Here is a 27458-nt window from a genome sequence, read left to right as displayed (position 1 = left end):
GAGGGGAGCCGACCCTGAGTGTGTAGAACAGTCCTAGAGAGAGACTTCGTTCCACTGAGGGCGCCCTGATCACGCGTCAGTGGTGGATGACCGCCCGACCTCGCGGGAAACATCTAGTGCAGCTCAATTACCCCGCATTTCAGCGTATTTTCCCTCAATTTATACGTATTTTCGATCATTTTTCGCTATTCTATCGATTTTTTATGCCACGTCTACCCAGGAGATCGTCACATAACCTCTCGTCCCGTGTTCTAAAACTGCTTTTAAATGTAGTACAGCTGCCAACACCTTGCGCAAAATCACTATTTTTCTGGTCGGTGTTCGTAGTATACAAGGTATTCCATTGCGTCCACTCGCCTCCACTCGAAATGGTTCAAATGGCTCTGAGAGCTATGGGACTCAACATCTTAGGTCATAAGTCCCCTAGAACTTAGAACTACTTAAATCTAACTAACCTAAGGACATCACACACACCCATGCCCGAGGCAGGATTCGAACCTGCGACCGTAGCAGTCCCGCGGTTCCGGACTGCAGCGCCAGAACCGCTAGACCACCGCGGCGGCCGCCTCCACTCGGGTTGGGTTGTTTTAGGGAAGGAGACCAGACAGCAAGGTCATCGGTCTCATCGGATTAGGGAAGGATGGGGAAGGAAGACGGCCGTGCCCTTTCAGAGGAACCATCCCGGCATTTGCCTGGAGTGATTTAGGGAAATCACGGAAAACCTAAATCAGGATGGCCGGACGCGGGATTGAACCGTCGTCCTCCCGAATGCGAGTCCAGTGTCTAACCACTGCGCCACCTCGCTCGGTGCCTCCACTCGCACATTCCACTTTCGCAGTGCGTTTGCTCTGTCTTCTGTATGCCTGTGTATGCGCATGTGTCGCCGGACTATTATTCCCTCCCATGTAAATTGTCCGACTGACTGCTTCTTCACATTTCCCGTGTTCATTTGATTGAGAGAACATCGATTGTGGTGTGTGTTGTGTGCATCTAGCAAGTGACAGACGGGTGGAAGGCACGTTTGCTGGTTCTCTAGACATGTGAAACACTTTAGATGAGTTTATAAATTGTAAGGATGATTTGGAATCTGTTACATCACTGACATCAGTATAAGCGAGTGGAAATGCCAGTTTCCTCTATTTTTTTCGAGTTTATTATGGTGTGCGAGTGATATTGCCATGCAAGCGATATTGCTATGTGCTTGACATCGAGAAGGATCGCGAAAATGGTATGGTATTCTGGCAAACCATGCGGAATTACATATTTTCTTGCACTCCCAAAGTCTGGAGATGGGTGTAGCAAAGCAAGCAAGCAAGCAACCAGGTCGGAACCAGAAACAGTAACGCGTTTGTGCTGAGGAGAGCCGACCCCGAATTTGTAGAACAGTTTTGAGAGTGACTTCGGTCCACTGAGGGCGCTCTGGTCACGTGTCAGGGGTGGATGACCGCCCGACCTCGCGGGAAATATCGAGTGCAGCGAGTGGAGTACCTACGTTGCATGTGCTTATGCTGTCTTTCTTTGCAGTATATGTACGAGTGTCTGGCGGTCGATAGCTATACGAATGTGGTAAAAGGGGCGATTTTGTATGGGTCATGATACGAATTGTGTGTTTACTACATCGACATGGTACGCGGTGATATATTCCCGAGTTTGAAATCAGTTTCACAATCTAATATTCAAGCTCCTGCCCTCAGTGGCAGAGTAGTGTAATTGAGTCTTTCCGTATCTGTCGATCAGTACGCCACTTTGTAGGGTTTAATTGTCGGTGCAATATGGGGATCTGTACGAAATAGATTTTTGCTGCTGAAAGTCTCATCTGCAGAGCATCAGTAATTTGGTAGATAAATTCACTAAGACCTAATCATAGTGCTCCAATCATTCACAAGACATCTTTTGTGCCAGGATGCAGGTGAGTACGTTACTGATTCGAAGATGTTTGTTGAAAGCAGGACTTAACGATTTCCAGGAAGGGTAACATGTGATGGATGGGGTGCCACTTTAGGACCATCAGCAGGAAGGCATTCAGCGTTATTTTGCGCTATTTTCGTAAACAGGTTCTGTTAGGTCAAGAATTTCCATGAAGGCAAGCTAAGACATCACGAAGGCTTCTACAAAAGCGACCATTAACAGACTGAATAACATCGAGGACAGGTTTCCGTGCCCCTCGACTCGACTCTTGTAAATGCCATCTGGCTCCTGTACAAATTTTAAACAGCTTGTATTTGAAAGAGGCTATTCAAGTCAACGTTGTCAAAAGCTTTTTGTAAGTCTACAAATGCTAGAAACGTAGGTTTGCCTTTCCTTAATCTGTCTTCTAAGATAAATCGAAGGGTCAGAATTGCCTCACGTGTTCCAACATTTCTACGGAATCCAAACTGATATTCCCCGAGTTCAGCTTTTACCAGTTTTTCCTTTCATGTATAAAGAATTTGTGTTAGTATTTTACAGCTGTGACTCATTAAACTGATAGTTCAGTAATTTTCACACCTATCGGCACCTGCTTTCGTTGGTATTATTATATTCTTCTTGAAGTCTAAGGGCATTTCTCCTGTCTCATACATCGTGCTCACCAGATGAAAGAATTTTGTCACAGCTGGCTCTGCCAAGGCTATCAATAGCTCTAATGGAATGTTGTCTACTTCCGAGGCCTTGTCTCGACTTAGGTATTCCAGTGCTCTGTCAGATTCTTCAACCAGTATCATATCTCCCTTCTCATTTCCATGATACTGCTCTCAAGTACACGTTCCTTGTATACATCCCGAATGCACTCCTTCCACCTTTCTGCTTTAATTTCTTTGTTTAGGACTGGTTTTCCACCTGAGCTCTTGATATTCATACAAGTGGCTCTCTTTTCTCCTAAGGTCTTTTTAATTTTCGTGTAGGCGGTATCTATCTTACCCATAGTGATATATGCTTTTGCATCCTTATATTTGTCCTCTAGCCATTCCTGCTTAGCCATTTTGCACTTCCTGATTATCTCATGTTTTAAACATTTATATTCCCCTTCATCCGCTTAATTTTTCTGCATTTTTATATTTTCTACTTTCAACTATTAAGTTCAATATCTCTTATGTTACCCAAGGATATCTACTAGCCCTCGTTTTTTTACCTACTTGATCCTCTGATGCCTTTACAATTTCGTCTCTCAAAGCAACCCATTCTTCTTCTACTATATTCCTTTCCCCTGTATTTGTCAATCGTTCCCTAATGCTCCATCTGAAAATCTCTTACATCCTCTGGTTCTTTCAGTCTATCCAGGTCCCATTTCCTTATACTCCTGCCTTCTGGTATTTTTTTAGTTTTAGCCTACAGTTCATAACCAATAAACTGTGATCAGTGTCCACATTGACACCTGGAAGTGTCTTACAATTTAAAACCCAGTTCCGAAATTTCTGTCTTACCATTACATAATCTATCTGAAACGTTCCGGTGTCTCCGGGTTTCTTCACTTATACAAACTTCTTTCATGATTCTTAAGCCAAGTGTTACCTATGACTAAATTATGCTCTGCACAAAATTCTACAGGCGGCTTCCTCTTTCATTCCTTTCGCCCACTCCTGATACTTTTCCTTCTCTTTATTTTTCTACTATTGGGTTCCAGCGACTCTTACATTTTCGTCTCTCTTAACTATCTGAATAATTCCTATTATCGCATCGCACATTTCTTTAATGTCTTTATCATCTGCGGAGCTAGTTGGCCCATATACTTGTGTTACTGTGTTGAGTGTGGGGTTCGTGTTTATCTTGGCTACAATAATGTGTTCACTATGCTGTTCGTAGTAGCTTATCTGTGTTCCTATTTCTTAATTCATTATTAAATCTACTCCTGCATTACCCCTATTTGATTTTGCATTTATAACCCTGTATTCACCTGACCAGAAGTCCTGTTCCTCCTGCCACCGAACTTCACTAATTCCCATTATATCTAACTTTAACCTATCCATTTCCCTTTTTAAATTTTCTAACCGACCTGCCCGATTAAGGGATCTGACATTCCACGCTCCGATCTGTAGAGCGCCGGTTTTCTTTCTCCTAATAGCGACGTCCTCCTGTGTAGTCCACGCCTGGAGATCCGAATGGTGGACTGTTTTACCTCCAGAACATTTTACCCAAGAGGATGCCATCATCATTTAACCTTTCAGTAGAGCTGCATGCCCTCTGGAAATATTACGACTGTAATTTCCCCTTACTTTCAGCCGCTCGCCGTAGCAGCATAGTAAGGCCACTTTGGTTGATGTCACAAGACCAGATCAGTCAACCATCCAGACTGTTGCCCCTGCAACTACTGAAAAGGGTGCTGCCCGTCTTCAGGAACCACAGGTTTGTCTGGCCTCCCAACAGATACCCTTCCATTGTGGTTGCGCCTACAGTATGGCTATCTGTATCACTGAGCCACACAAGCTTCCCCACCAATGGGAAGGGGCGCGGTTCATGGGGTGGGGGGAGGGGGCGAGCAGGGGAAAGCTCACTTAATAGCTGGAAATAAGTACTCACTTAATTAATAAAAACTGAACTAGTTGAACATGAGTTCAGTTCAGTTATTGTGTCCAATCATATGAAAGAACTGGACAAGAAATGCTGGACAGGTATAGTGTGTCTCTAAACTGAAAACCGAGCAGCGCCTTCCCACACATGATGACTGACATGAGGATCAGTTTCCCCTGTAGCAGTGTAGAACAGAGAGCAGAGATTTATGTAGAATCTGTCCATGTGCTTTTCTGAGGTTTGTATTATTAGTAAATCATATACAATGTAGAGTTAATCCACTAGTGGAAAATAAACATACCCCCTCCCCCTCGCTCATCTTGCAGACCAATGAAGGATGAAAGTGCATGACCACAATCTGACAACCTATGTTCCCTCATGCTTCTTGCCTACATCCCCACCTCTCCACCCTGTTACACGCCCCAGAACACAAATTATCTATTAAGGATAAAGGGTACTTTTCTGGCTCAATATTATGTAAAGATCAACACATTTCTTTCAGGCACTCTTTATAATTTATATGTTTTACAGATTTTTTCCTGATATTAGGTAATGCAGCACACTTTCTAAACAAATTGGAAGTGTTTTAAATGTTTTTGAACCTGCTTATGATTATTAAAAAAAATTTACAAAGAAATTGATGCAATTTTATCCAAAATGCTTACTCAAATTGAGGTACCATTTAATCCAATGAAATTTTTAGCAGATCTGCATGACATGATGGCTCAGGTACTAAACCTATTTAATTTCACCTATTATGTATATTATAAGGGTAAAAAATTATAAAAATTAAAATGTAAGATGTGATAATTTTTTCCTAATAAAAACGTTATTTTTTCTATAATTTAGTTGATTCTGCAATAAAGCTTAGGTCTACTACATAAGTATGGACTATTGCAAGTTACAGAAAAAAATTAGATCAATGCTTTTTAAACTTTAGAAAATATTTATACCTGAATTCTGAAAAGTACAACTTGCGGGAAATTGCGAATGAAGATATGAGTCCAATTAACTGTGCCTCAGAACATTCCTGAAGCATAATTTTCATCCTGTAGCATTTCTTGATCTTCAGGCTTCTTCTTGGCATTCCTTTTAACACTTCTTGCTTCTTTGGTAACTTGAAGAGGGAATCTTTCAGCTTCACGCAGCCATTATCTGTCACATGCACGCAATTGATCTTCCATATTAGAGCCACATTTTATGCCTAAATTTCTCATGACTTCCAACCTTCCCATCACTCCATCATTGAACCATATCACTGTATCTAGTACACCAACTTTTAATGTGTTTAGTACTACAAAAACATTCTTAGATAATCTTTCCCATATGCAAAGGTTGAAACTTTCATTTGACTGCCTCCATGAAGACATTTACTAAGCAAAACAGGGAGACACAGGTCTCTAAAAATTACTTTTATTTCATTCATTAGAGGCTCAGAGAAGAGAATGCTTATGACGGTATATTTGACCACTTTCTTTTGCTTTTTGGTAACCACACCAAGAATCTGCTCCATTAGGGCAAAGTCCATGAAAAGGGTGGTCATCTGTAAACAACATATGAAAGTAAGTGGCCCACACAGCTCTTCTCATTGCTGAAACAGCATTCAGAGGTGCACTTCTTCAAATGGCCAGTCCATAATAACTCTGAAGAAGGCCTATTTCAGTTTCTGTCAATCTGCCTTGACCAGACAGAGATTTTCCATCGGACAACAACTTTCCTTTCATTTCTCTTCGTAGCTTCCTCAATCTAGCATCCATCCTCTTTTGCACATGTCCACAACACTCCAGTTTTGTTACCATTGAACTCATTACTTTTATTGAAAGCTTTATAGTCCCGATCGCCCAGGTACTTCGCATGTCTAACGCTATAAACGGGCAACGACCTCTGAAATATTTTTAGAGCTCCATCACACTCCACACCTCCACTGTAACTTCTTAGACTGCTGATGTTCAATATGCCCATCAGTGTTACCATGGAAGGTGAGGCAGTACTTACATAAGCACTCAACACGAACAACTTTTCCATACTCCAGAGAAGTAGCACTTACAACACCGTTCAAGGAACGATGTCCTCGACGTTGCCATGCCCCATCAAGTGCAACAGCAATATCCCTGGTTCCACAAATATTTACAGTTTCTTCTGCTGCACGTTTCATAGATGCTTGAGATACAACCATCAAGGCAGCTAAAAGTATTTTTATGTACATGCTGAACCTACTGGGAGGAGGAAAAAGGTCTATCAAACCACAAAACGTTTGAGCAACCCTTTTTCCTTTACCTATTGCACGGATTGTATACACTAACTTCAAATTCACATAATATGAATTATGTACCATTTTCGAAGTCATTTTCGAGGTAGATTTGTTGCAGGATCTACACAGAACAACTAATTTCCTACTATTTTGTTGTTCAGTTACTTCCAGACAGCTTCCACCATCACACTGTTTACATTTCGCCGCTTCCTTTATCAATGAATGTATGGTGCTCACATCAATAACAATAAATCCACTACAAACAGCGTCATTGTTAACGCAAAAATTCAGTCAGCAGGAGGCGAGCCATGTGGGAGTTTCTTCCCTGAAGACCTGATGCGTAGGTTACTTTCAACAGCGTGGCTTGCTTCGTTTGTGAACTTGTTACCACGGAATTTCCTTTTATTGAATTTCTTGATGCGTGGCATAGTTTGTATTTGTTGCCCAAGTGCTACATATATTTGTGGAAGTACATATCCTTTAGTGTGCAATAAACTTGCAGTAACACGTGAACAAACTGCTTCATGAAAACGAAAGTAAATACTAGCAAAGCTGATTATTTACAGACACTAGAAATCTGCACTGTTACGAACATAGACAATGTACCATACAGTAACCAGCATTATATCGAAAAGAACTATGAACATTACATTACATTATACGTAACAGAAATAAAGGGGGCTTGGCGGCATACATGATTGTAACTTTAAAATTTGGTATATATGTCATTTTTCATTTGAATCCCTATAATCTATATATCAATGTAATCAAGAAAGACTATAGAATTAAATAAAGTTATAAAAATATCGATTTCTCCGGTGTTTATAAGTACCATGTAGGTTTAAAATACTTTACAATTAAAACTACTGTCGAAGCTTTCACATTCGAAATTACATGTTTGCAGAACGAGTATGCTAGCTTCACCATCGAAATTGTGAAGTGCACTGTCCACAAATTGCAGGTAATTCTCTGTAATCTCTCTCACCCAAGAAACTGGAGATCGTGCGTGGAATGTTGCTAGACAAGTTGAATATACACTGAAGCGCCAAAGTGACTGTGTTTCAATATGCATGCCTATAGCAGAGATACGTAAACATGCAGAATACGGCGCTGCGGTCGGAATCGCCTATATAAGAAAACAGGTGTCTGGTGCAGTTGTTAGATCGGTTACTACTGCTACAATGGCATGTTATCAACTTTTAAGTGAGTTTGAACGTGGCGTTATAGTCGGCTCACGAGCGATAGGACACAGCATCTCCGAGGGAACGATGAAGTGGGGATTTTCCCGTACGACCACTTCACGAGTGTACCATGAATATCAGGAATCCGGTAAAACATCAAATCTTAGACATCGCTACGGCTCGAAAAAGATCCTGTAAGAACGGGACCAACGACGACAAAAGTGCAACCCTTCCGCAAATCGCAGCAGATTTCAGTGCTGGACGATCAACAAGTGTCAGCCTGCGAACCATTCCACGAAACATCATCGATACGGGCTTTGGCAGCCGAAGGCCTACTCGTTTTATCTTGATGATAGCACGACAGAAGACTTTACAGCTCGCCTGGGCCCGTCAACACAGACATTGGACTGTTGATGACTGAAAACATGTTGCCTCGGCGGACGAGTCTCGTTTCAAATTGTTTCGATCGGACGGACGTGTACGGGTATGGAGACGAAGCCTGAATCCATGGACCCTGCGTGTCAGCAGGAGGAGACTGTTCAAGCTGGTGGTGGCTCTGTGATGGTGCGGGGAGTGATACGGGACCCTTCATATGTCTACATACGACTCTAATGGATACAAATGATCAGACGGGATGCTTACGTACGTGTTACCTGTCAATGTCCATTGTGCATTCCGACGGAGTTGGGCAATTCCAGCAGCACAATGCGACACCCCATATGTCCAGAATTGCCAGAGAATGGCTCCAGAAACACTCTACTGAGTTTAAACACTTCCGCTTACCACCAAACTCCCCAGAGATGGATATTATTGAGCGTATCTGGGATGCGCTGCAACATGCTGTTCAGAAGGGATCTCCACGCCCTCGTACTCTTACGGATCTAGGGACAGCCCTGCAGGTTCCAAGTGCCAGTTGCCTCCAGCACTACTTCAGACATTAGTCTAGTCCATGCCACGTCACGCTGTGGCACTTCTGCTTGATGGGAGGGCATACACGGTATTATGCAGGCGTACCTGTTTCTTCGGCTCTTCAGTGTAATATTCGGGGAATGTGTAAGAAACTTGGTCTAGTTAACAATTATTAATGTTATTGTGTTTGTGACTTTCCAAGAGAACGACTTAGTACACCATCACCCTCTCTTTTTTACGTTGAATTATCTGAATATATTGGCATATTAGACGATGAAAAAAAATAGCAGTAAAAGTGATCTTTCGCAAAAACTTTAAAGAGAAATGTACAAGCACAACTGTGAGGGTAAGATTTTATTAGAGCTTAACTTTTCTCTGAGTTACTTCAACATGTTTGATACTGTGAGTAACAGCAATGAATAAACGCTTCTTCTTATTTCATTTTTATTCGGTAGAAATTTCAGCAAACATGTTCTTTTTTTTTGTGGCATAAAAATGTGATAACTGCAACGGTTTTGTGACTTTTCTAGTACAAATACATGCTGCAGAGTGGTTTATCTTTTGTGAAAGACTTTGAAACTGTTCTTTCCCCTTGCCAGAGACAGGCACTAATCGCATTTTACTACGGTTTTGCAGTTCTCATGCCGACATGCTGGCGGTGACAGCTTCCATCCTCTGCACGCCGCTGACGGCGCCCGTCACAACTCGTGCCCAGACCTGCTTTTGGATGAGCTGTGTGTAACTTTTTGCCTTTTCTGAGGAGCCTAACACGTCTACTAACAGTGCCCCACATTCTTCAGCCCCCTCTTTCTGTCTGGACAAGCTCAAAAAACCGAGGCAGGAGACATCCTAAATTTCAGAACGTACGTAACGCTTTTTCTCTCAGTTTGGTAGAGCTCTCCTTAGAGCTCTCCGGCAGCTGACAACTGAAAGATCCAACAGCTGGCGAATAGCCATCCAAATGAGAACCCTCTAACAGGCAACGAACCTGATTTTATGTTATAATTGCACACAACAAAGCTGATGTGCACCAGACCTTCCCCACTAACAGACGTATCACACAAAAAACTGTGGCGGGGCGGGTTCACCGCCGTGTCCGTCCGAGGCCAGAGTTGTGCGGGAGAAATCCAGTCCGCACTGTCGTGCCAGTGGAAATTTAACGCACAATTACTACGTATGTACGTGGGACTGCAAGTAATTCCAGATAGTGCAACTTTAAACACTCCTCTGAAAACGACGACGCGCAGGAAGCAGCGGAGCAGCTCAGATTGCAGAAGTCGCGAGCCGTCCTCGTCCTCGACAGGGCCGAGGTGTGCTGTGCAGAGCGTTCCCGCCGCCATAGAGAGCAGGCGACACGCGACAGCAATAGAAAGGAAAGGAAAGGGAAGGTAACCTGACCGGCACGATCGTGTAGCTGCGTGTGCAAAGCGATGTAGGAAGATTAATAATCTCTTAAAACCTAATAGGATAAAAAAAGTGTTGTACTTTCGTTCATTATGGAAGATTCTGGAGAGTTGTATTCGTTTCTAAATATCCACAGAACGTTGCCTTCGAGTAGACTTGGAGATAAACGTCATCAGACGCAGGACCCGAATCCCCGAGCTACGGTACGCTAGTCGCCTGTCTGTACTTTAGTCCTCCGTAATCGCAAAAGTGTCGATACCTTAAAGTATCGACACTTATCTTTTATGAATGATTAGATACTCGGCATAGGCTCCGATCTCCCCATGTCCATTTTTAAAATCTGATGGAATGAGAAAGTAAGAGAGAGAGAGAGAGAGAGAGAGTAGAAGAGAAAGAGTCGATTTCCCAAGTTTTAAACAGAATAATAAAAGCGTTAAATAAATCAGTGTGTTTATTTTGCACAGAGACTAGCTGAAAAAACACACTTCTCTTGCTCTTTGTTTTCTGAGAACATCCTTGATCACTTGATATCTAAAAAACGAACTTCAAAAAAATCGTAATAAATGTTAGTGTTTCACGCTCAAAAATACTCTAGATTGCTCAGAAATACTTTCAAGTCCACTGACGTATTCAACAGCACCCTACTGTGAAATAAACGACTGTGATTGATTGTGATTTCTGTCTAGAAAATCGGAACATTCCAAATCATTCGAGGAGATTCGATGATTCAAAAATATTCGAGAACATTTTCTCCCTTCTTTGATTCGCTGTAATCGATTTCCAAAAAAATACTGACATTCCGGAACATACTCGAACGTCCTGAGAAATTCTAGAACATTCTGGAACATTTAAGAACTTACTGGACGGGTCTAGAACAGTTTGCTATATTGTAGAACATACACGAACCTTCTGAAAGATTCTATAACATTATGGGATATTCTGCAACATTCTATAACATTTTGGAACATTCTAGAACGTCCTGCCCACTCTCGGCCACCTCGACTCCTCGTGTGATGTTGACTGGCGCGGCGTTCCCTTTTCGAACTCAACCCCTGCAACCGAAACCTTCTCCACGGGTGGGGTGGCGTGCGGGGCTGCAGCGCCCGGCTCCGACCTGCCACGCCTACGTACTGCGACCTGTACAAAATTAAAACCTGATGCGATGGCAATACAGTACCAGGGAGGCAACTGAATAGTAGCCAAGTTTATCTTTCCGGTACGCTCCTTTCTCTGTGCTAATTCAATTATTCTTTCACATAAACTGCTTTAGACGACAATACAAAAGACAAAGAAGTAAAACGAATCGTTGGACAAGGAGATTTCAAGAGCACAGACTACTAACGAAATGCTGTCAAGCGGCGCCAAAGTCTTGGCACACCCACTGTCTGACTGACTCGACTTGCACAAAGCTCGGCCTGTTCGTTCTCGTGCAGACACTTGCTGTTTCAAGTGTTGCAGCTGAGTAATGTGGCTAGACAATGGGTAAATAATTAAAATGTAATAAATCACTAGTACGATACGTGCTATCTGTGTTTGCATATAAGGTAAAACGCTATCCCGGAACCCGGTACGAATTACAGTGTAGGGGCGACAAAAATTCGCTTGTCAACATTTGCCGTAGTTATGGACAGAATTTATGAAACTGAAATACTGTAGTAATCTACTCATTAAGGGGTATAATCCTGTGCGACACAGTGAGACGCGTACGAGACTCTGAAATGAGATCCGCGAGTTGAGCCGCCTCACAATTTCTTTCAATGTCAGAGAACGAGAGCATTCAGCTACTTCCAACAACCTTCAAACGTAATTACAAAAGTCTGCGGAACTCCTCCTCGCTGACAACCACCGAAAAATGACGGAAGGAAAAAAGTTTATCAATTACTACATTTTCGCTCTTTGTCCTATAAAACTTGAGGAGCACGCACGGCTAGTTTCCTACTAACTGTACACGCGACACAGTTTCCGGGCAGTCTCCGCGAATACCACTGAATGGGCCTGCAAAATTATGTCACCGTACGACGCAGCGTTCAGGAGGTATCAAGTCGTAAATACTGAGATACGTGGAAACATAGCTGTTTCTTTTTGTACACGGGAGTACCGCTGTTTAAAAATTCGCGGTTGGCGGAAGTTTACTGGTAGTTATCGAATGATGGAAGACTTGGGTCTTTATTTTTTGTGTCCCGACTTTTAGGGCCTACAGACGGTGATGTTTCAAAGCAGCAGTCGTCCCCCAAGTCGAGATGTTCTGCAAAGTGCACCTGTCAGTATCACAACACCGCCAGTAGTTTGAGTCTGAGGATTTGCGACACCCCTATCACTATGTGTGCATTGCAGTTTAAATTTTAGATAACCCTTTGAGACTCTGTTAAATAATATCCAAAATTCAGACGAAATATCTTGAAATATTACTTTAGGTTTAATTGGCGATTTACTGAAGCAAACTTAACAAATTAAAAAATGGTTCAAATGGCTCTGAGCACTATGGGACTCAACTGCTGTGGTCATAAGTCCCCTAGAACTTAGAACTACTTAAACCTAACTAACCTAAGGACATCACAAACATCCATGCCCGAGGCAGGATTCGAACCTGCGACCGTAGCGGTCGCGCGGTTCCAGACTGTAGCGCCTTTAACCGCGCGGCCACTCCAACAAATTAAAGTGCGCTCTCTTACACAAGTTTACTATACACTTCGCCAAATACCGTACTGGCGGATTCAGATTTTCCTAAAGCGTTTACGATGTAACTCTGTTTTACCCAACCGAATTGTGAGGAACTCCGCACTAAGCGACCTAAGCAAACTTTTACAGCTATTCTTGACTACACAAATATTGCAATCGACGTCTCTTTTTCAGATGAAATTACCGTAATTTGTGCTGATAGTGACGTATTTCTAAAAAGACGAATTCAGCGGCGTTCGACTCTGTAATTATTCTGAAACTAGCAATCGAATTTTGCAAATTTCGAACACTAGAAGACATAAACGGACTTTTAAGGAGATGTTTATGAGTACGTTGCTTTGTGATTTTCTTTTTACTGCTGTTGCTGATGTAATTTTGCAGTGCCAGTGTCTATTTTGACATTAAACTGGTGCAGTTATTATTTAACACTCATTACATGACAATACTGTTACAAATCCGTTTAGTGTTTGACGTCCACATTTCTTAATCCATTCAATGTTCCACAATCATTTTTGTTTCGAGGTTTGTGCAGAAATAATGGCTGAACTGTTACAGTTCTTAGTTGGTGAATCCCCCTTTGTATGTCACGCGCTTTGCCTTCCAGTTGGTGTGTTGGTCCAACCACATGAGATAAGTGTGGTCAATATCAGCTTTACATTAAACCACTTCTTTTCTGTTTCACTTGACAGAGTTGAGTCCTGTTGGAGAACTCCATCGGTCCGACGAGACACTTCTACACAACAACAACAACCTCTGCATAATACAGCACTTCGTTTCATACTCTAAGTTCATACGCTAAGTTCTAAATACTTAATTACTCCAGAACTAACGGTAGTATTTTGAACAATGAAACGCCGTTGAATTCGTCTCTTTTATAACTACGGTTCTGGCACCATAAATTACTATAGTTCCATTTGAGAAAACGAAGTTGATACCAATATGTCTGTAGGAAATGGTACGATAGTACGCAATACGAATGGTCGACTTGAGTTTATTCGCAGAATTCTAGAAAAGTGTGATCCACATGTTCAGGAGACCTCGAATAAAACCCACCCTGAGTGCTGCTGGAGTGTTTCGGGTCTCCAGCACGCCAGATAAAACAGACACACGGAAGCAACGCTGCCTTTGCTGCCAGCGTGTTGGAACGACGCTCGAGTGTTACGCAGATGCTTTGTGAACTCAAAAGGGAATCCGTGGATGGACGTCCAAGTTCTTTTCGCGAATCACTGTTGAGAAAAACAGGAAATGTATTCCCAGTTGCTAATGTGAACCACGTTCGGCTACGTATTAAAATGACGGCAAAGAAAAGTTGTGCCCGGCCGGGAGTCGGAGCCAGAGTTGCCGCCTTACGACAGTGGAGCTCTCCGTGCGCCAACCACGGCCGGACCCAAACTTCCGTATCGAGTCGTTCTTTGGCTCACGACCTGTGCTCGTGCGTTACTCATTTTCCTGTCCGTTAAGGAAGCGGTTATTCAGAGTCGAAGGCCCGGTTCTTGCGAATTCGTAACTATTGAGAAAACTTAGGGAATTGGCATCACACTGCAGAACGATACTGCTGCCGCTAATACACATTTTCGCGTAATATTTAGTGAGGGCTTTTTCTGAATTCGTTTCTGTGAAAGCAGAAATATGTCAATTTAAATAGTTCTGGAATAACTGCTTAATTCGACTGCCCTGTGCTTGTGGATGTAGAAGGATTACACTGCTTGACGATTCCTGGAACGAACTCTCTCGAAATTTCAACAGTTAACATTTCTACAATGCACCATGCCTCTCTTGTTGCGCAGACCAGACTACCTCGTCGAGTGAAGTAGTTCTAACTTACCTGAGGCGACTCGTATGCTACGGTGAACCATTGCGAGTGTGTGGGTGTGTTGGTGTGAGCTGCGGCCCGCAGAAGACGCCGAGTCGATGTGGTGTGGTGTGGTGTGGTGCGTCCCACCCGTGCGCGGCGGCGCTTTTATAGCAGCGAAGGAGAAGCTTCTCCCCTCCCCTCCAGCTGGGCTGCTCCTGCCAACGGGGGCTGCGGCTAACCCCCGACCCCCCCCCCCTCCCCCCCGGCCCGCAGCGACGATCGCGTTTGGTGGAACTGACAGTGGAAATGGGTGAGGGAGAGGGACAAGTGGCACAGCAGAGAGAGAGAGAGAGACAAAGACAATATTATCCTCACTTCATGGAATTTCCTTCAACTCAATAATCACTAAGTGTGGCAGTTATTCGGGATTCATAAGAAATGTGTCACATATTCTTGCGCGAAGTACTATTCGCCAAAACTAAACGTCACTATAATTATACGACCGGCGATCAATACCTGTTCAGGCAAGAGCCGTTGGAAATCCGTATTTCACAGCCTGCATTATGTTTACAGCCCAGCAAACCCACGACTGAAGCTCACAAGAATTTAGAAGTGAGCAAAGCCACGGGATAGTTCATCTAAGGCCACACGTTCAACTCACACGTCGATTAAAGGAAATGAAGTCGTGCATTCTTTCATCTCTCTCCGACCAACCATCTGCTACTAGGGGAAGCTGTGAAGATGAGATAAGAAGCGTCCATGAAAAGCCCATTAGATCTGCCAGAACAGACCAATAACGAACGCCACAAAGAAAAGACTTGTTGAAACATTCGCATTTTCCGTCTTATTTTGTTGTTTTTGCTGTTGTTGTTGTTGTTGTGTTATTCAGTGAGAAGACTGGTTTGATGCAGCTCTCCGTGCTACTCTATCCCATTCGAGCCTCTTCACCTTCGAATGTCCGCCCCGATAGCTGAGTGGTCAGCTTGGCGGATTGCCGTCCTACGGACCCAGGTTCGATTCCCGGCTGGGTCGGAGATTTTCTCCGCTCAGGGACTGGGTAGTGTGTTGTCTTCATCATCATTTCATCCCAATCCAGAGCGCAGGTCGCCCAATGTGGCGTCGAATGTAATAAGACCTGCACCGAGGTGGCCGGACCTGCCATGCAAGGGGCCTCTCAGCCAATGACGCATGCTACTGAATCTGCCTATTGTATTCATTTCTTGGTTTCCTCTACGATTTTTACTCCCCACCATTCCCTCCAGTACTAAATTGGTGATCCCTTGATGTTCCATAATGTGTCCCTTCTAGTCATGTTGTGCAACAGATTTCTTTTTTCCCCAATTCTATTCAGTACCTTCTCACTATTTACACGATCAACCCATCTAATGTTCAGAATTCTTCCGTAAGACCAAAATGCAAAAGCCCCTGTTCTCTTCTTGTCTAACATTTTTATCGTCTATGTTTCACTTCCATACATGACTTCTCTCCATCCAAATACTTTCAGAAATCAGTTATTTTGCTGCCCCAATCTTCTATATTAAGTGTCTAATTTCCTAATCTAGTTCCCTTAACATCACCTCATGGAATTCGACTGCAATGTATTAAAGTTGTTTAGCTTTTGCTCTTCTTATAACCTATTTAAAGACACTGTTCATTCCGTTCAGCTGCTCTTCCAAGTCCTTTGCTGTCTCTGACAGAATTGAAATGTCGTTGTCAAACCTAAAAGTTTTTATTTCTTCTCCCTGAACTGCAATACCCACTTCAAATTTTTCTTTGCTTTCCTTTACCGCTTGTTCAGTGTACAGATTTAACAACATTGGAGATAGTCTACTACCTTGTCTCACTCCCTTCTCAACCACTGCTTCCCTTTCTGCTCGTCGACTCTTAAAACTGCCGTCCTGTTTCTGTTCAAGTTATAAATAGCCTTCTTGCCCCTGCATTTTATCCCTGCTACCTTCAGAATTTTAAAGGAACTGTTACAATCAACATTATCAAAAGCATTGTGTAAGACTAATATCTGTCTTTTAAAATAAGTCAGTATTGCCTCGCGTGTTCCTACATTTCTCGTTAATACCAACTGATCTTCTCTGAGGTCGGCTTCTACCAGTTTTTCCATTCTTCTGTAAAGAAATTGTGTTATCATTATGCAGCCATGACTTATTAAATTGGCAGTTCAATAATATTCACACTTGCCTGCACCTGCTTTCTTTGGAATTGGAATTATTGCATTCGTCTGGCAGTCTGAGGGTATTTGGCCTCTCTCATACATCTTTGCATAGCAAGGGTTTTTTGATGGCTGGCTCTCCAAAAGCTGTTAGTAGTTCTGACAGAGCGTCATCTACTCCCAGCGCCTTGTTTCGACTTAACATTTTCAGTGCGTCAAGTTCTTCTCACACTATCATATCTCCCATCTCACCTTCATCTATTTTCTCTACCCTTTTATAATGTTGTCTTCAAGTTCATCTGCCTTCTAGAGACCTCTACATGGATACTCTACAAATCACATTTAAGTGCCTCTCAGAGGGTTCGACCCTCCCAGGTTTGGCTTTACCTTCTTTCCTTATGACTGGTTTTCCATACCAGCTCTTGATATTCATACAGCTGCTTCTCTTTTTCCAAAGGCCTCTTTAATTTTTCGATAGTGATGTCTATCTTTACTCTAGTGATATATGATTCTAAATCCTTGCGTATGTCCTCTAGCGATTCCTGCTTAGCCATTTTGCACTTCCTGACAGTCTCATTTTTTAGATGTTTGTATTTCTTTTCGCCTCCTTCATTTATTAAATTTTTGTATTTTCTCTCTTCATCAGTTAAATTCAATACACGTATCCTGAACTATCAAAGTGTTTCTACTAGGCCTTGTCTTTTTCCTATTTGATCCTCTGCTGCCTTCACTATTTCATCTCTCACAGCTACCCTTTGGTCTTCTACTGTATTTTTTTCCAGTTCTAGTCAATCGATGCCTAATACTCCCTCTGAAACTCTCAGCAACCTCTGATTCTTTCAATTTTCACAGTCCTGACTGCTTAATTTCCTGCCTTGTTGCAATTTCTTTAGTTTTAATCTACAGTTCATAACCAATAAACCGTGCTCAGAGTTCACATCTGCCCCTGGCAATTATTACAGTTAAAATCTGATTCCGAAATCTCTCTCTTACCATCATATAATCTATCTGAAACCTTCCCGCAGTCCATATACACCTACTATTTTACCTCCTACTATCGAATCCCAAGTCTCCCAGCACAGTTAAATTTTCATCTCCGTTAAGTTCCTGAATAATTTCTTTTATCTCATCATTCATTTCTTCTATCACTTCATCATCTGTGGAGCAATTTGGCTTATAAACTTGTACTACTTTGGGGGATATGCTTCACGACTAACTTGGCTACGAAAATGCATTCACCTTGCTGTTCAAAGTAAATTACCCGTGTTCCTATTATCTAATTCAGTATTTAACCAACATCTTAATTATCCTTCTTTGATTTGGCATTTATAACCTTATATTCGCTTGAGCAGATGTCCTGTTCCTCGTGCCATCAACCTTCACTAATTCCCACTATATCTAAGTTTAACCGATACATTTCTTTTCTTACATTCTTACCTAGCTGCCTAATATTCCACCCTCCAATCCGTAGAACGCCAGTATGTTTCTCCTGATGGTGACATTCTGCTGAATAGCCCTGCCCGGAAATCTAAACGTGAGACTATCTTACCTTCGGAATATTTTAGTCAAGAGGATTCTATCATCATTTAACCACACAGTAGAGCTGCATGCCCTCAGGATAAATTATGGCTGTAGTTACCCCTTGCTTGCAGGTATTCACAGTACCAACACAGTGAGACCATTTTTGTTGATGTGACAAGGCCAGATCAGTGAATCATCCAGACTGTTGCCCCTGCACCCACTCGGAAGGCTGCAGCCCCTTTTCAGCAACCACACGTTTGTCTGGCCTCTCAACAGATACCCCATCGTTGAGGCTGTACCTACGGCATTGCTATCTGTATCGCTGAGGCGCGCAAGCCTCCCCACCAACGGCAAGGTCCGTGGTTCTTCTTTTATGTTAGCGAAACGTGAACTCTTAATGGATGATGGTGCACATAAAATGGACTCAAACTGTAACTCAGTATCTCCAGGCTCCTTTCTTCTCGTGTCAACCGAAAAACTTATTTTTTAGAAGAGTTGGAGAAAATAGAGGAAAAATAATCTTTGAAGGAAAGATCGATGGCGTGAGGTAGATGAGAAGAGCAGCGAACAGGTGAATAGATCACATCAAGATGATCTCCGGCCTACTTCTTCAGGAGGCTCTAAGAGTATCTGGCAGCTGTCCGAGACAGAGGTGAGCGTTCTGACACCATGAACCAACCATCTCTGAGGACAATGTCTTGTAACGAAAGCCCCGATGCTATAAAGGAAAAAAGTCAACTTGTGATCATTTTGCAAAAGACTGAATGTGTTAAATATTTGATATTATAGCATGTAAGAGAGAAAAATTCAGAAAAGGGTTGGAATTATGTTTAATATTTGTTGGAAGCCCCTAAATGCCCTCATTATGGGATCTGTTTCAAGTAAAAGCCAGTTTTCCACGCACCTCAATGTTTATGCCGTAATTTCTTCCGAACTATGCGTCGTAAAATGCTATAATTATGCAGCTACAGTCAGTGGTACATATAGATACGGTCAGAAAAATATGTTGCAGGCAGGATTCATAGTAAAGAAGTTATAAATTAAAATGTAATATAAAATTTATATAGCTTACAAGATCGCTGTTCCCAAAACTTTAAGCCTACCTAAATTTTTAAGTGTAGTTCCTGATGTTGAAGTTTTACTGCATGAACAGCAAAAGTATTGTAACTGACACATGTTTTTCCTCTCATCGTTTTTTCAACGAGGAAAAGTTTCGCAAGGATTTGAATCTATGTGTAAAGTTCGTTACATTTACCAAGTTCTCTCATTCTTAAATATTGAATAAACATAACCTGGATTTTTCCGTGTGCTAACTCATGCTCCAGCGAGACAAAACACACAGTTTCTAACTGTAGTACTTGTTTTATTGCGTTAAACCTTTAACATAAGGGTATAACCTCTTTATGAGTAGACTTTAGACTTTCTCAACAATTATACGACATATTGGAAATGAAAATTTTGTTCAATCTGAACGCCGTTAGATAAGCAACCTGCAACTGCGAACATCATTCACGAGCCGTCAACCGCGATACCCGTTTAGTAATATGCAGGGGATGTGCCACAAACAGAACACATTACCAAGCCTAATACGGCGCACAAATACCGTTGTCATTCAAAACAGCTTGCAGTGACCTCAGAGTACAGCTTCTGCACGGTTTTCAAGCCAAGTACAGCAAGTTCAGATAAGGGTGATGGCGGTGGGTAACGATCGCACACAGATCTTTCAAAAATATTAAGACCTGTGGCGGCCAGCAGAGATGCGAAAATTTATCCTCGTACACAGAAGACCAGTCCTGGACGACGCAGGTTCTGTGGACAGTGGCCCCGTCCTCTTGGAACACGGTGTCACATTCGACGAACAAACATCTTACCGTGGGACGGCCCTGATCAACCATTACTCGGTAATAATGCAGCCTTACACAGCAACCTTTGGAGCGTTGGAGCACCACGATATCACTGCCCAAATCACCGACGAAGCCCTGCAATGTTGTGCTCTTGTGACGTAAACTTGGCAATAAGTTGGAAACGGTGTGAAACAGAACTCATCCAACTACATGGCTTTCTTCAAATTGTGCCAAGTCCAGGTTTTAAGTAGTAGAATAAAAGGGGTTATGACATACTTTTGATAGTAAATTGATATGCTAATTAATTAAATTGGTCAATTAAACTACCCCTCCCCTTTAACGTACGGTTCTACTAAGTGGTTTATGATCCCATGGGGGGGAGGGTCGATCTATGATGCCCTGAACTTCTGAGAACACCCCTCCCCCAACATATATCCTCCCACTCTTAATCCCCCCACCCTCTGGGAATAGAGCACTTTTTTCTCACCCTTTCCCAATTCTGAGACCCTTTCCCTCTCCTGGTAAAGCCCCCAGCCCTCCCCACACTTTCCTCACTTCCCCCCTCCATTCTCGTACCTGGAAATTCGTGGGAAAAAGACCCAGTCGGTCCTGGAGAGGAAGAGTCTCGTGTCACCAAATTCAAATCAATGACAATAATGTATTGTTCAATACAGTTTGCATATTCTTTATTCAGTCAGTCTGTGGGAGTCAGGGCTCCCCCACGCAGGTAGAGCTCACGTCTACACACCCACCTCGACTTCCCACGATGCAGTAACTGCAAGCTCTGAGGAATATAATGAAGTGCAGTATATGAGCCACAGTTTTGGGTCACCCACGTACGTGTATGAGCGCACACATCTGCATGCCACAGAGATCGTAAACCGCCTAATGCCCTAACTACAGATTGTGGGATTAAATACTACTGACTGTGAACCAGGAGTCAGCGTACTTTCATATTCGTAGGCAGGGAAATCACCTCCACTCTCTCAAGTGACTACCTCCTGTTGGAGCACCCATAGACCAAGTGAGATGCGTAACCACCCCGGGGGCTCCAAACAAAGCAACAGGTGGGGCTCTCCTTCGATCGAGAAATTCCCGTCTGTCTCGGTCTAGAGTTAATTCCTGTTTTAGAACCGACGTGTCCAAACATGCGGATGGAGGTTTCCATTCCTCCTCAGAACATTGTGTTCCTATTAGATAATGCTGGGGACAAAGGGAGCGCTGTCGCAATTGCGATATCAAAAATCTCAGGAAATAGTCCACTTTCACTACTCTATCAAATTAATTGTTTACAGGAGTCAAATAGACCACTTAAAACAGTCACTACCATCTTGCGATGATATTTCTTCGTAATAAAACATATTTTAACTGTTTGAGAATCACATACAACCATTTTGTGACTCGAGTAATTAAATTTCTGTCACAAATATATCACAGCGCTGAAGATATCTGAGGTCTCGTACGCACCAACATTTGAGAGCAGAAGCACCCTCCTACACCACAACGTTTCCACCTCACACTAAACACACCGAGCGGAAAAAAAGCCTTCCGATCGCACACTAACAATCACGAAGCGAGCCATGGCTGTGCCGCCCGAGAGAGGACTAGAGAACCGCATCCATATCGCGAGACCAGACACTCAGAGCCCGGAGAAACCGTAACGGTGACCACCAAGCAGTCAACAGATCGATTTACTGGCGGGGCGGGGGGTGACTGAATAATCGTCCTGCGCAAACACTCGCCACGTTGAGTCCTCCCGTGCAACACACACGTCCTTCGCAGCCGCTGCCCCTGCAGCCTCTGGTGGGCCCGAGGATCGCGCCCACTCCTGCCGCGGGCCGTGGCACACTGAGAGCCGAGCAGTGGACACGTAGCTCTAACTGCAGATCCACGCCCGACAGACACTGCCTAATTTTTTAAACTACACAGTGTATGAATTTTTTAAAATCCATTTTACCTATTTGAAATGAGGATGTTATTGTCGATACAGCTCCAATGCCCCACGTAAAAGTACATTCCTCCCGTTTATATGAATTATTTTCAAAGACAGAAGAAATCGGATCCTACATGCATTTTCATATCACCAAAGTATCATTACTTCTTGTCAAAATCATGTACAACAGTTTGGGATAGGATATATTTCGACTATTTCCTGTATTCTCTCATCTGGTTAAAAAAAAAAAAAATCTGTTCTCATCAGCTTAACTATGTTGAGCCCTGCATCACTGGACTCATTTTTGGCTCACGATCAAGTGCTAAGAGCATTCTCTACCTGTGTCACAGGACACCTCCTCGCTTTCGAACTCTCTTAAAGTAGCTAAATGGCTCGTCACCCACAAAGTCTCTTAAGGTAGCAGCACAGAGGAGTTGTAAACATCAGGCTGCTACTCTACACCACTTTATAAAATTCGGTAATACAGCTGTTCTTTTTTTGTTACGATGGTCGCTTCTCCCTGTGTAGGCGTAAATTTGAAATCTCGTTAAACGATCTCGCCACAACGAAAAAACGCTCGATTACTACTCCAACTCACAAATCATATCCGTGCTACTCTCGCCCTCACATCTACCCTCCTGGTGGCACGTCATTGATATTAAATTGATTGACTAATTAATTATATTGATCATGAGAGTCCTTTGCTTCACATTTTTTTTTTCCTGCAGTCAGATTACACTCGCCAGGTAACTTTTACTCAGAGATCAAATGAACACACCTTCACCTGCACATGTTAGGCAAAATTTTCTGCCTGACTCATGTAGTACTATCACCGTCAGAGGGTGGTACGGGACTACAAGTCCCACCGCCACACCTCCAAAGTGAATTGCAGTGACGCAGTCACTGCCCTGTGGAAATTTACTGCCTCACCAACACAGTTAGACCGCAATAGACCGGTGATGCTGTATTGTAACATATCACCCCGGACTACAAGTCCTTTAAAAAAAAAAAAAAAAAAAAAAAAATTGGAAATCCCTGATTGTGAGACGAGACCCGCCAGCCTACCGGCCAGCAGGGAAGCAGGATGCGCTGCAACCCCACCCACCGCCGTGATGCCCACCCCCTCACCTCCAACCACGCCCACGCCACCGCCACCGGCATGCAGACCTCCAGAAGCATTCCTGTTGTCTCCTGCCAAATTAGTGGGCGAAAGCTTTGAGAGATCAAATGGAAATACCTGAATATGAGACGTGACCCGCCACCCTACCGGCCAGCAGGGCAGCAGGATGCGCTGCAACCCCACCCACCGCCGTGATGCCCACCCCCTCACCTCCAACCACGCCCACGCCACCGCCACCGGCATGCAGACCTGCAGAAGCATTGCTGTTGTCTCCTGCCAAATTAGTGGGCGAAAGCTTTGAGAGATCAAATGGAAATCCCTGAATATGAGACGTGACCCGCCACCCTACCGGCCAGCAGGGCAGCAGGATGCGCTGCAACCCCACCCACCGCCGTGATGCCCACCCCCTCACCGCCAACCACGCCCACGCCACCGCCACCGGCATGCAGACCTGCAGAAGCATTCCTGTTGTCTCCTGCCAAATTAGTGGGCGAAAGCTTTGAGAGATCAAATGGAAATCCCTGAATATGAGACGTGACCCGCCACCCTACCGGCCAGCAGGGCAGCAGGATGCGCTGCAACCCCACCCACCGCCGTGATGCCCACCCCCTCACCTCCAACCACGCCCACGCCACCGCCACCGGCATGCAGACCTGCAGAAGCATTGCTGTTGTCTCCTGCCAAATTAGTGGGCGAAAGCTTTGAGAGATCAAATGGAAATCCCTGAATATGAGACGTGACCCGCCACCCTACCGGCCAGCAGGGCAGCAGGATGCGCTGCAACCCCACCCACCGCCGTGATGCCCACCCCCTCACCGCCAACCACGCCCACGCCACCGCCACCGGCATGCAGACCTGCAGAAGCATTCCTGTTGTCTCCTGCCAAATTAGTGGGCGAAAGCTTTGAGAGATCAAATGGAAATCCCTGAATATGAGACGTGACCCGCCACCCTACCGGCCAGCAGGGCAGCAGGATGCGCTGCAACCCCACCCACCGCCGTGATGCCCACCCCCTCACCGCCAACCACGCCCACGCCACCGCCACCGGCATGCAGACCTGCAGAAGCATTGCTGTTGTCTCCTGCCAAATTAGTGGGCGAAAGCTTTGAGACATCAAATGGAAATCCCTGAATATGAGACGAGACCCGCCAGCCTACTGGGCAGCAGGGCAGCAGGATGCGCTGCACCCCCACCCACCGCCGCGATGCCCCCCTCCCCGCCAACCACGCCCACGCCACCGCCACCGGCATGCAGACCTGCAGAAGCATTCCTGTTGTCTCCTGCCAAATTAGTGGGCGAAAGCTTTAAGAGATCAAATGGAAATCCCTGAATATGAGACGAGACCCGCCAGCCTACCGGGCAGCAGGGCAGCAGGATGCGCTGCACCCCCACCCACCGCCGCGATGACTCCCCCCCCCCCCCACCGCCAACCACGGCCGCGCCACCGCCACCGGAATGCAGACCTGCAGAAGCATTCCTGTTGTCTCCTGCCAAATTAGTGGGCGAAAGCTTTAAGAGATCAAATGGAAATCCCTGAATATGAGACGAGACCCGCCAGCCTACCGGGCAGCAGGGCAGCAGGATGCGCTGCACCCCCACCCACCGCCGCGATGCCTCCCCCCCCCCCGCGCCAACCACGGCCACGCCACCGCCACCGGAATGCAGACCTGCAGAAGCATTCCTGTTGTCTCCTTCCAAATTAGTGGGCGAAAGCTTTGAGAGATCAACTGGAAGTCCCTGAATATGAGACGGGACCCGCCAGCCTACTGGGCAGCAGGGCAGCAGGATGCGCTGAACCCCACCCACCGCCGCGATGCCCACCCACTCCCCGCCGACCACGCCCACGCCACCGCCACCGGCATGCAGACCTGCAGAAGCATTGCTGTTGTCTCCTGCCAAATTAGTGGGCGAAAGCTTTGAGAGATCAAATGGAAATCCCTGAATATGAGACGAGACCCGCCAGCCTACCGTGCAACAGGGCAGCAGGATGCGCGGCACACCCTCCCACCGCCGCGATGCCGAGCCCCCCCCCGCCAACCACGCCCACGCCACCGCCACCGGCATGCAGACCTGCAGAAGCATTCCTGTTGTCTCCTGCCAAATTAGTGGGCGAAAGCTTTGAGAGATCAAATGGAAATCCCTGAATATGAGACGGGACCCGCCAGCCTACCGGGCAGCAGGGCAGCAGGATGCGCTGCAGCCCCACCCACCGCCGCGATGCCCCCCCCCCCCCCCGCCAAACACGCCCACGCCACCGCCACCGGCATGCAGACCTGCAGAAGCATTCCTGTTGTGTCCTGCCAAATTAGTGGGCGAAAGCTTTGAGAGATCAAATGGAAATCCCTGAATATGAGACGAGAACCGCCAGCCTACCGGGCAGCAGGGCAGCAGGATGCGCTGCACCCCCTCCGGCCGCCGAGATGCCGCCCCCCCCCCCCGCCAACCACGCCCACGCCACCGCCACCGGCATGCAGACCTGCAGAAGCATTCCTGTTGTCTCCTGCCAAATTAGTGGGCGAAAGCTATGAGAGATCAAATGGAAATCCCTGAATATGAGACGAGACACGCCAGCCTACCGGGCAGCAGGGCAGCATGATGCGCCGCAACCCCACCCACCGCCGCGATGCCCCCCCCCCCCCCCGCCAAACACGCCCATGCCACCGCCACCAGCATGCAGACCTGCAGAAGCATTCCTGTTGTCTCCTGCCAAATTAGTGGGCGAAAGCTTTGAGAGATCAAATGGAAATCCCTGAATATGAGACGAGACCCGCCAGCCTACCGGGCAGCTGGGTAGCAGGATGCGCTGCACCCCCTCCCACCGCCGCAATGCTGCCACCCCTCCCCGCCAACCACGCCCACGCCGCCGCCACCGGCATGCAGACCTGCGAAAGCATTCCTGTTGTCTCCTGCCAAAGTAGGGGGCGAAAGCTTTGAGAGATCAAATGGAAATCCCTGAATATGAGACGAGACCCGCCAGCCTACCGGGCAGCATAGCAGCAGGGTGCGCTAGAACCCCACCCACCGCCGCGATGCCCACCCCCTCCCCGCCAACCACGCCCACGCCACCGCCACCGGCATGCAGACCTGCAGAAGCATTCCTGTTGTCTCCTGCCTAATTAGTGGGCGAAAGCTTTGAGAGATCAAATGGAAATCCCTGAATATGAGATGAGACCCGCCAGCCTACCGGGCAGCAGGGCAGCAGGATGCGCTAGAACCCCACCCACCGCCGCGATGCCCAACCCCTCCCCGCCAACCACGCCCACGCCACCGCCACCGGCATGCAGACCTGCAGAAGCATTGCTGTTGTCTCCTGCCAAATTAGTGGGCGAAAGCTTTGAGAGATCAAATGGAAATCCCTGATTATGAGACGAGACCCGCCAGCCTACCGGGCAGCAGGGCAGCAGGATGCGCTGCAGCCCCACCCACCGCCGCGATGCCCCCCCCCCCCCCCTCGCCAAACACGCCCATGCCACCGCCACCGGCATGCAGACCTCCAGAAGCATTCCTGTTGTGTCCTGCCAAATTAGTGGGCGAAAGCTTTGAGAGATCAAATGGAAATCCCTGAATATGAGACGAGACCCGCCAGCCTACCGGGCAGCAGGGCAGCAGGATGCGCTGCACCCCCTCCGGCCGCCGAGATGCCGCCCCCCCCCCCCCCGCCAACCACGCCCACGCCACCGCCACCGGCATGCAGACCTGCAGAAGCATTCCTGTTGTCTCCTGCCAAATTAGTGGGCGAAAGCTTTGAGAGATCAAATGGAAATCCCTGAATATGAGACGAGACCCGCCAGCCTACCGGGCAGCAGGGCAGCATGATGCGCCGCAACCCCACCCACCGCCGCGATGCCCCCCCCCCCCCCCCGCCAAACACGCCCACGCCACCGCCACCAGTATGCAGACCTGCAGAAGCATTCCTGTTGTCTCCTGCCAAATTAGTGGGCGAAAGCTTTGAGAGATCAAATGGAAATCCCTGAATATGAGACGAGACCCGCCAGCCTACCGGGCAGCAGGGCAGCAGGATGCGCTGCACCCCCTCCCACCGCCGCAATGCTGCCACCCCTCCCCGCCAACCACGCCCACGCCGCCGCCACCGGCATGCAGACCTGCAAAAGCATTCCTGTTGTCTCCTGCCTAATTAGTGGGCGAAAGCTTTGAGAGATCAAATGGAAATC

The sequence above is a fragment of the Schistocerca cancellata genome, chromosome 6 (assembly GCF_023864275.1).
Source record: "Schistocerca cancellata isolate TAMUIC-IGC-003103 chromosome 6, iqSchCanc2.1, whole genome shotgun sequence".
Classification (NCBI taxonomy): domain Eukaryota; kingdom Metazoa; phylum Arthropoda; class Insecta; order Orthoptera; family Acrididae; genus Schistocerca; species Schistocerca cancellata.
Note: the sequence above shows the minus strand (reverse complement) of the source record.